This window comes from Malus sylvestris, chromosome 13 (assembly GCF_916048215.2).
Source record: "Malus sylvestris chromosome 13, drMalSylv7.2, whole genome shotgun sequence".
Classification (NCBI taxonomy): Eukaryota; Viridiplantae; Streptophyta; class Magnoliopsida; order Rosales; family Rosaceae; genus Malus; species Malus sylvestris.
In genome coordinates, this window is record NC_062272.1 from 16,490,748 (window position 1) to 16,498,373 (window position 7,626).

The 7,626-nt window shown below is 41.1% G+C and overlaps 2 pseudogenes; both read right to left on the minus strand.

Moving 5' to 3' along the window:
- Positions 1-1,813: 1,813 nt before the first annotated feature.
- LOC126596559 (disease resistance protein RUN1-like) lies at positions 1,814-5,093 on the minus strand (annotated as a pseudogene).
- Positions 5,044-7,626, minus strand: LOC126595292 (pentatricopeptide repeat-containing protein At3g22690-like; annotated as a pseudogene).

Below are 7,626 nucleotides of genomic sequence, written 5' to 3' on the forward strand. Positions count from 1 at the left end.
GTGATAAGATTGCAGGGTTCAAATAAAATTTCACTAACTAAAATAACGCAAACATAATATTTAAAACAACAAAAGTATAACACAAGTATTAGAGACTTAGGTGACGTTAGATCGGGTTGCTTTTAGGCTTTAGTTTTTGTATTTCCACATTGCCCCAAATGTTTCAATGTTTCCAAAACTAACTCAAAATATTTTTCAAATTTGTAAAAACGGCTTAACCAGTGTCTTGACCGTGTCCAACCCGTGTCGGGGGCATGTCAGAGGCTTGTCGACGTGGCAGAGTGTTGGGTTTCGGAAGGTTTGTGCAACCTAGATGGCAGGCAACAAGGCTTTCCAGTGCTCAGTAATCATTGCTGGCAACAAGGCTGTAATTGTAAGGTCATCTCCAACCGAATGAGGGCCATAGGGCTCTCTTTAGCCCTATAGCCCTCCAAGAAATTATATTTTAATGAATAGTGTCAGGCCATATTTCATACCATCTCCAACGGAGGGGGCCAAAGGGCCATAGGCCAAACATAATTTATTATTTCAATTTAAAGAATATAACAACTTAAATTTAAAAATTACAACTTAAATATTAAAGACTACAACTTGAATTTAAAGACTATAATCATCATCATCATTCGCCATTGTAGGAGTATAGTCGGATGTAAACAACTCCCGTCGGGCCATAATTTCCCTCTTTTTCCTATCAAAATATGTCTTACTCATCAGAATGTAATCCGAAGTGTTCATTTGCATGTTCCTATCATCTATCTCTTTTTGTATTTGTTTTGCCCGTTCTTCGTGCCTAAAGTTCCTTTTTTCCGCGGCAAAGGCATTTTGCTCCACCATTAATCGCAATAAGGATGCCATTTCCTGTTGAAAGGCGTAAACATCCTTTGCCTTGCCCTTTTCCTTCAATTTTCGGGCCTTGTTTCATCCCGTAGCCCTAGGTATGGAACCTTCACCCGGAGACGGATTTCTACCCTTGTTTCTTGAATGGTAAGAAAGATTATTGGAAGAGATAAGAGAATAGAATGTGAAGAATTGAAATAAAATGAAGTAAGATAGTATGGAATGGTGAAAATTATGTGAGAAATGGTGTATGAATGGCTTAGGTATATATAGGAAAAAAAAATTAGATATTTTTTTTTTAAATTTTGTCTGGAAAAAAAAAATTCAAATCCAACGGTAATCTGGCGTCAGCATGACGTCAACTAGCCATTGCTAGCACCATTGGGTTTGAAATTCTGGTGCTGGCTCGGGGCTAGCTGGCTAGCTTCTTTGGGCTAGCTGGCTAGCTTCTTTGGGCTAGCTGGCTAGCTTCTTTGGGCTAGCCGATTGGCCTGATTTGATGGTTTTGGCCCGGAGGGGTCCACGAGCCCTTTGGCCTAACCCTTGGTTGGAGACGGTTTTGGTGTCATTTCGAGCTATTTTTAGCCCTTTGGCCGGGTCGGTTGGAGATGGCCTAATCATCCAAGCTGCATACGAGTAGGCGAGCAATAAGGCATTTCAACCTAACTGGTTGCGGGCCTTTTTTTATGTAAAATTTAACTACACAGGTATGAGGCCGAAACAGAAAGTCGGTTTTCAAGAAGTGTGCCTCATTCCCAGTCCTAGTGGAATATGCTAGATCCACAGATGAGTAGATGTTGTCTTATAATTACGAATTAACTTCGCATCACTGACGGATATAATAGCTCCAAAACGCCAATCAGCATTTTCATTTTGTAATACTTCAAAAACAGCACAGAGAGCCAATGCTAACTTCCCCAATTGGACGGTTGCAGGAATTTCAAAAGAATATGCACTTATATAACGAGGGTAGTCATAACCAGAAGATACCTGTAACACAGTAGTAACAGTGTTACCTTAATTATATATAATCCCCTGTTTACCAGAGAGAGAGAGAGAGAGAGACCTGATTCAGAACCTTGAGGTTTTGCAACTCATAATTGCTGGATGGCAGAGTTGTAAGATCCTCACGGTATGATAAATACAACTCTTGAATCCCAAAATGAGATACCCAATTGATAAGTGTAAGTCTTTTATGGCAGTGCCTTGTAGATTCATATATCTTACGGATCCCATCTTTCCCACAATTACTGGAAAATGCGTAAGCCTAAAGCATCTCCGAGGTCAATAACTTCTAGAGATTTCAAGCTGATTCTTCTTGGAAATATCACGAGGTTAAAGCAGCCCCTAACTCTCAACTCAACAAGTTTATCAAGGAATCCAACTGAAGGATGAACCTCAACTAAACCTCTGCAGTAATTTAGATTCAAACGCTTTAAGTTTGGGATTCCGGTGCAGTCAGGGATTTCCTCTAAGAATTTACAACGTTCAAAATTCATATTTGTCAAATTTGGGAATGCCTGCGCAACGAGAAAAAGAAGGGCTAGAGAAAAGAAAGGATAAAATAAACCTTCATAGAAATCTTCAGCCTAAAAATATGAGAAAAAATAGGGGATGAATACTTCAAAGTACCTTGAATCCCTCCCACAGTCCGGTTATGCAGCTTCCGGGCATCTTCAGCGCAAAGAGTTTCATTGGATGAAAATATGATGGCAAAGATTGTAACGAACATCCAGGCCAGTCAAGCCTCCTCGACTCATTGGAGAGATAATCAAAGTCCCCAGAAAAGAGTGCATCATAGTTCACGAAGAATTTCAGATCTTTCATCTCTGAGAAGCTTTTAGCATTCAAGCATATGTGATTATATGGTTCAGGTACCTTTACCATAATTCCTTTGATTGCATTTGTTCCCTGTTGCACGAAAACAAAACAATAGTTTTAAGAAACCTGGTTATACTTTATCCAGTAAAGTGCAAGTCTTTTCAAAATATAAATATTTTGCTTAAGATTTTACCAAGGAAATAATAATCAGATATGGGCTTGCTTGTAGAATTGAATGCCACAACATATAATTTATACGTACAGTATTTTCAGTTATCAAACGATAAACATCCTCGTGGAACCACAATCTGCTACGCTTTCCAGGTTCATTTGGCCATTCTTGGCAAACTATTTCTTTACCCATTTCTTCTAGCGAGTCATGCATCAGAATCCGAGTTCCATCTAGAGTTATGAGAGCCTTTTCTACAAGTATTTGAATGCCAATCGTAGGGTTGAGGTCACAACATTGTAAAATTTCTGTTACATAGGCTACATCTTTACCTTTAAAGAAACATGCAATGTCAAGGAAAACTTCTTTCACAAGATCTTCCAATCCAGAAAAACTTATTTTGAGTATTTCATGTATCTGTTTTTTAGAAGCTCTTTTGTAACTATCTACTGTCCCTAGCCAGTGATCTGCACTTCTGCCACACAAATGAGAACCCAAAACTATCAGAGCCAATGGGAGGCCTTGAACATGGTGTACTGGACGTTTAGTGAGTTCCTCATAACCATTCGGGGGTTGATTTGTTTTGAATGCATTCCAACTGAACAACTCAAGAGCTTTTCGACCATCTAATGCCTTGACGTCGTATACAAAATGAACTTGATGAGCAGTCAGCAAATGCTTATCTCTTTCTACTGCCCGATCCAAACCAATCAGACCCTCGAGCTAATTTGTTTAACTGTTCCAATTGGTCCACATCATCAAGAATTAAGAGAACCTTTTTATTGCCTAGCCTCTTCTTTATCAGCTGAGCTCCTCTATCAACACTAGTGACCTTCAACCCTTTTCCCCTAAGAATTTCAGCTAGAAGAGTCTCTTGCAATTGGACTACGCCTCCACATGCCAATGAATTTTCTCTAACATTTGCCAAAAAACTACTACCATCAAACTAAGAGGCAATTGAATTATAAACAGCTTTCGCAATTGTTGTCTTGCCTATTCCACCAGTCCCCCATATCCCTACCATTCTAACACCATCTCCCCCAACATCTAAGAACTTATCCACTTCTTTTATGCAAGACTCTAATCCAACTGGATATGGAGCAACATCCAAACATGTCTGGTGTAACACTTCAACTGAAATCTCCTCAAAGATCATATGGATAAATTGAGATTCATGCCTGCCAATTTGAAAAAACAATTAAAAAAACAATATTTCATATATCAACATTACACCTTGAAAACACAACACTTCACACCAAAATTAGTCGACCACTTGTTGCAGTCTCATTGTTTTAGCCTTTGTTTTTAACTCGATTTTACCTCACTGGTGATGTTAATTGCCACCTTCTTTTAAAATTCCCTAAATTTGTCCTCCAAATAATTATGTTCGAAATTTTTTCCATAAATCAATATCCATTTTATGTTTGGGCGCCGATTTTTCACACCCCATAAAGAAACTGGTTTAGGAGTGGTGAATATATTAAAAAAAAAATCAGTTTTTGACAAATAAAGCAGTTTTTTAGTAAAACAAATAATAAAGCAGTTTAAGCGAAAATGAAAACTGAAATATCCCAAAATATACAAAAAAAAAGGCTAGTAATTAGGCACTGGAGTGGTTAGTAATAAACGTACCCATCCAAGAAAGGCCACCCAGACAAGCTTGCTGCTTCTGAAAGAGCTTCCCTCCATCTGTACACCTTCTCAATATTATCTTTGAATGTTCGCTCGTGTTGAGCAAGTGCCTCACCATATGATCCTCTTTGGTTTCGTACATTCGACGGATCCACCTTGTAAAAAATTGACCTAACCATTTGTTGTTTTGATTTTTTACACTCAAGGATCTTCTCGAGTTCATCCAAGCACCACTTGGACTCGGCATAATTTTCAGAGAGTACGATGATAGAAATCTGACTCTTCAATTGCTCTGAGAAGAGATGCTGATATATTTTCTCCTCTTCTGATCCCATCATCTATGAAGGTAGTGATTCCCTTCTGACGCAAAGCGTTGTACAAATGACCTGTAAAATTATTGCGCGTGTCCTCACCTCTGAAACTCAGAAACACATCATAAGTGTATGGATTTGAGATAGAAAAAGAGGAAGAGGCTGCTTGATTGGCCAGACAAGCCATATTGTTTGTCTGGGGTCCAGATAACTAAACAGCCAGAGAGTTGGGAATTGTACTCATTTCTGAAACTGTTCGTGTTGAGAAAAACTTTATTGGGGTTGACCCCGATAGTGCATCTCTCGCAAAAACACGAGACTCGGTATTTTGGTCTCACCAGACCTTACTGATCCCACATGGTGTGAGAACCTCCCTGCTCGGGCAGCGCTGTGGAAGTTTCTCTCCTTGTAGGAAGCAGCTTCCTGCTGCCTGCAAATACAAATGTGAAGTCAAACGTGAGGACCCTTAAGGTTTGATATTTCTTTGTTCCTGACGCGTTTTTCACACAAAGAAACAACAAGAAGTAGTCTTTCGCTCTTGTCCAATTGACTTAATTTATACCGTCTCGCGTGCGTGCGTGTGTGTCGAACGGTAATTTCCCGGTCTTATATTTTCAACACAAACTTGCCAAGGGAGTGACAATCAGAGCACATTCTGAGGTTGTTAACCATATGAATCGGCACTCCTTGACATGCTCCGATCAGCCCGAAAGCAATGGCAAGTTTCTAACTGTGTCGACTGAGCAAGTATCCCTTTTCCTTCTCATCGACATCAAGCAGGACAATATCCAAATCAGGAACATGACCGGCTTCTCTTAGTCTGCAGTTGATTTCTTGCAGCATCAATCCAGTCTGGCTCTTCTCTGTGCTAGTATCATGGCCTGATGTAAACTCGTGGATCATTCCGTTGACGTGTAATTCTATGGAGCTTGATCCGCCACCTTGTGGACGCCTTTCTCCTTCAACTGCAGCCTCACTTTTACAACGTCAGCCCATTTCCCAGTAGATGCATATATGTTTGACAGAAGCACATGAATTCCGGTCCTCTGAGTAGACAGCTTGGATATCCGTTCGGCTGCATGTGATGCAATTTCGACATTTTGTGGGTTCGGCAAGCAGCCAAGAGAGTCCCCCAAATGACGTCGTTGGGCTCCATTGGCATGCTCTTTACCATGCAACCGTAATGAACAATGTGGGGGGGAAGCCGTGGACAGGCTACATTAACCTGAAATTGTTCCAAAAACCCTACATCGCTGCATGCTGTTAGTAGTGCCACAAAGAATACTACATCTGGTTTCACTCCTTGCCTAATTATCTCACCAAAGAGCTGTAGAGTCCGTTTCCCATTCCCTCCATGGCCATTGCTCCAACGGCTGCGGTCCATGCAGAAACATCTCTTATTCTCATGTTATCGATCGAACAAGTCCATTGCACTTTGAGGATCGTCGCATCTAGCGAACTTGTCGACCAAAGCTGTGTCAAGCCGCATATCACAGTCGATTTTCTTTTTCTCAATATAAGCATGGGTCCACTTTGCAAGATAAAGAGCCTAGATATCCACAGGCAGATGCCACTTCCACCATGGTCACCCTATCTCCCTTTATTCCCTCGGCCTGCATCACCCCAAAAAGCTCAATTGCTTCCTCAAACATATATTCTTGGTCCAAAGCATCAATCATGGTGTGTTCCAAGAGACAAGATCACTCTTCGGCATCTCATTGAACATCTGCCAAGCGGACTTTAAGTCACCACATTTGATTAAACCTGCAATCATGGAGTTCAATGACACTACAGTCCTATTCAACATATTAAAAAAAATTCTGCAGGCTATCTCTTGTTTTCCACATTTCATGCCATGGCAGCACTTTCCGAACAGAGAATCGCCCAGTTGTGTACACGCACAACAATGTAACCCTGTCGCGTCATTTCAAAGACAGCAAGTGCCTCCCTAGCCAGTCCTTGACGCACATAATTTGACAAAATTGTATTGTAAAGCAACAAATTCTTATCTACATATTCGTCAAAAATCTGTTATATATGTAGCATCCATAGCTCCACATTTCATTTACATATCAACAAGGGAATTCACCATAAGCGTATTAACCTTCACTCCCGACTCACCAAGATAAGCACACACCCTCTCACTTAACTCAAGATCCTTCAACTTTGCACAAGCAGAAATGACACACACAGTGGTAACCGAATTAGGTTCAACACCCGCATCACCATTTCAAAAAACAAAGAAACAACCTCTTTCACCAAGTTCCTCCTAGCATAACCACAAATCAAGCTAGTCCACGACACGGTATTTCTCTCAGACATTCCATCAATGAATTCTCGATATACGCATCTCCCTGAAACCCCATCTTCACAAGCGCTCGATGCAGCTGAACCCTTCATAAAAAGCCACAATCTTCGAGCAAGCGCTCAGCGAGAATGGAAACGTGAACTTATCAGGCAAAATGCCCTTCACCGACATCTGAACATAAGGCAGAATCGCCTCATCACCAAGCCCAGCACTGGCATAACCCCTTATCAGAGAATTGCACATGAACAAAATACCCTTTGTTTCTTGGTCTCCAAGGAAAAAGTCGAAGGCTTTTCGGGCATAATCCAAGCTTTCGGAGGTGCCCATTTCGGCGCATGTGGAAATCAGCTTGGTGACACTGGAGGGTCAGTTGCCATGGCCGGTTTTGGAGAAGCGACAGTGGAGTTGCTTTACTTGGTCCATGGTTTTGCACTTTTTGAGTGACCCACCCACTTGGGGAAGTTTCCATGGCTGTGGTTTTGGGTGTTGGGAGCTGTGAAGCTTGGGGTGGCGGAGGCCAGAGGGTTCGGTTGAAGCGTCGCAGCCAT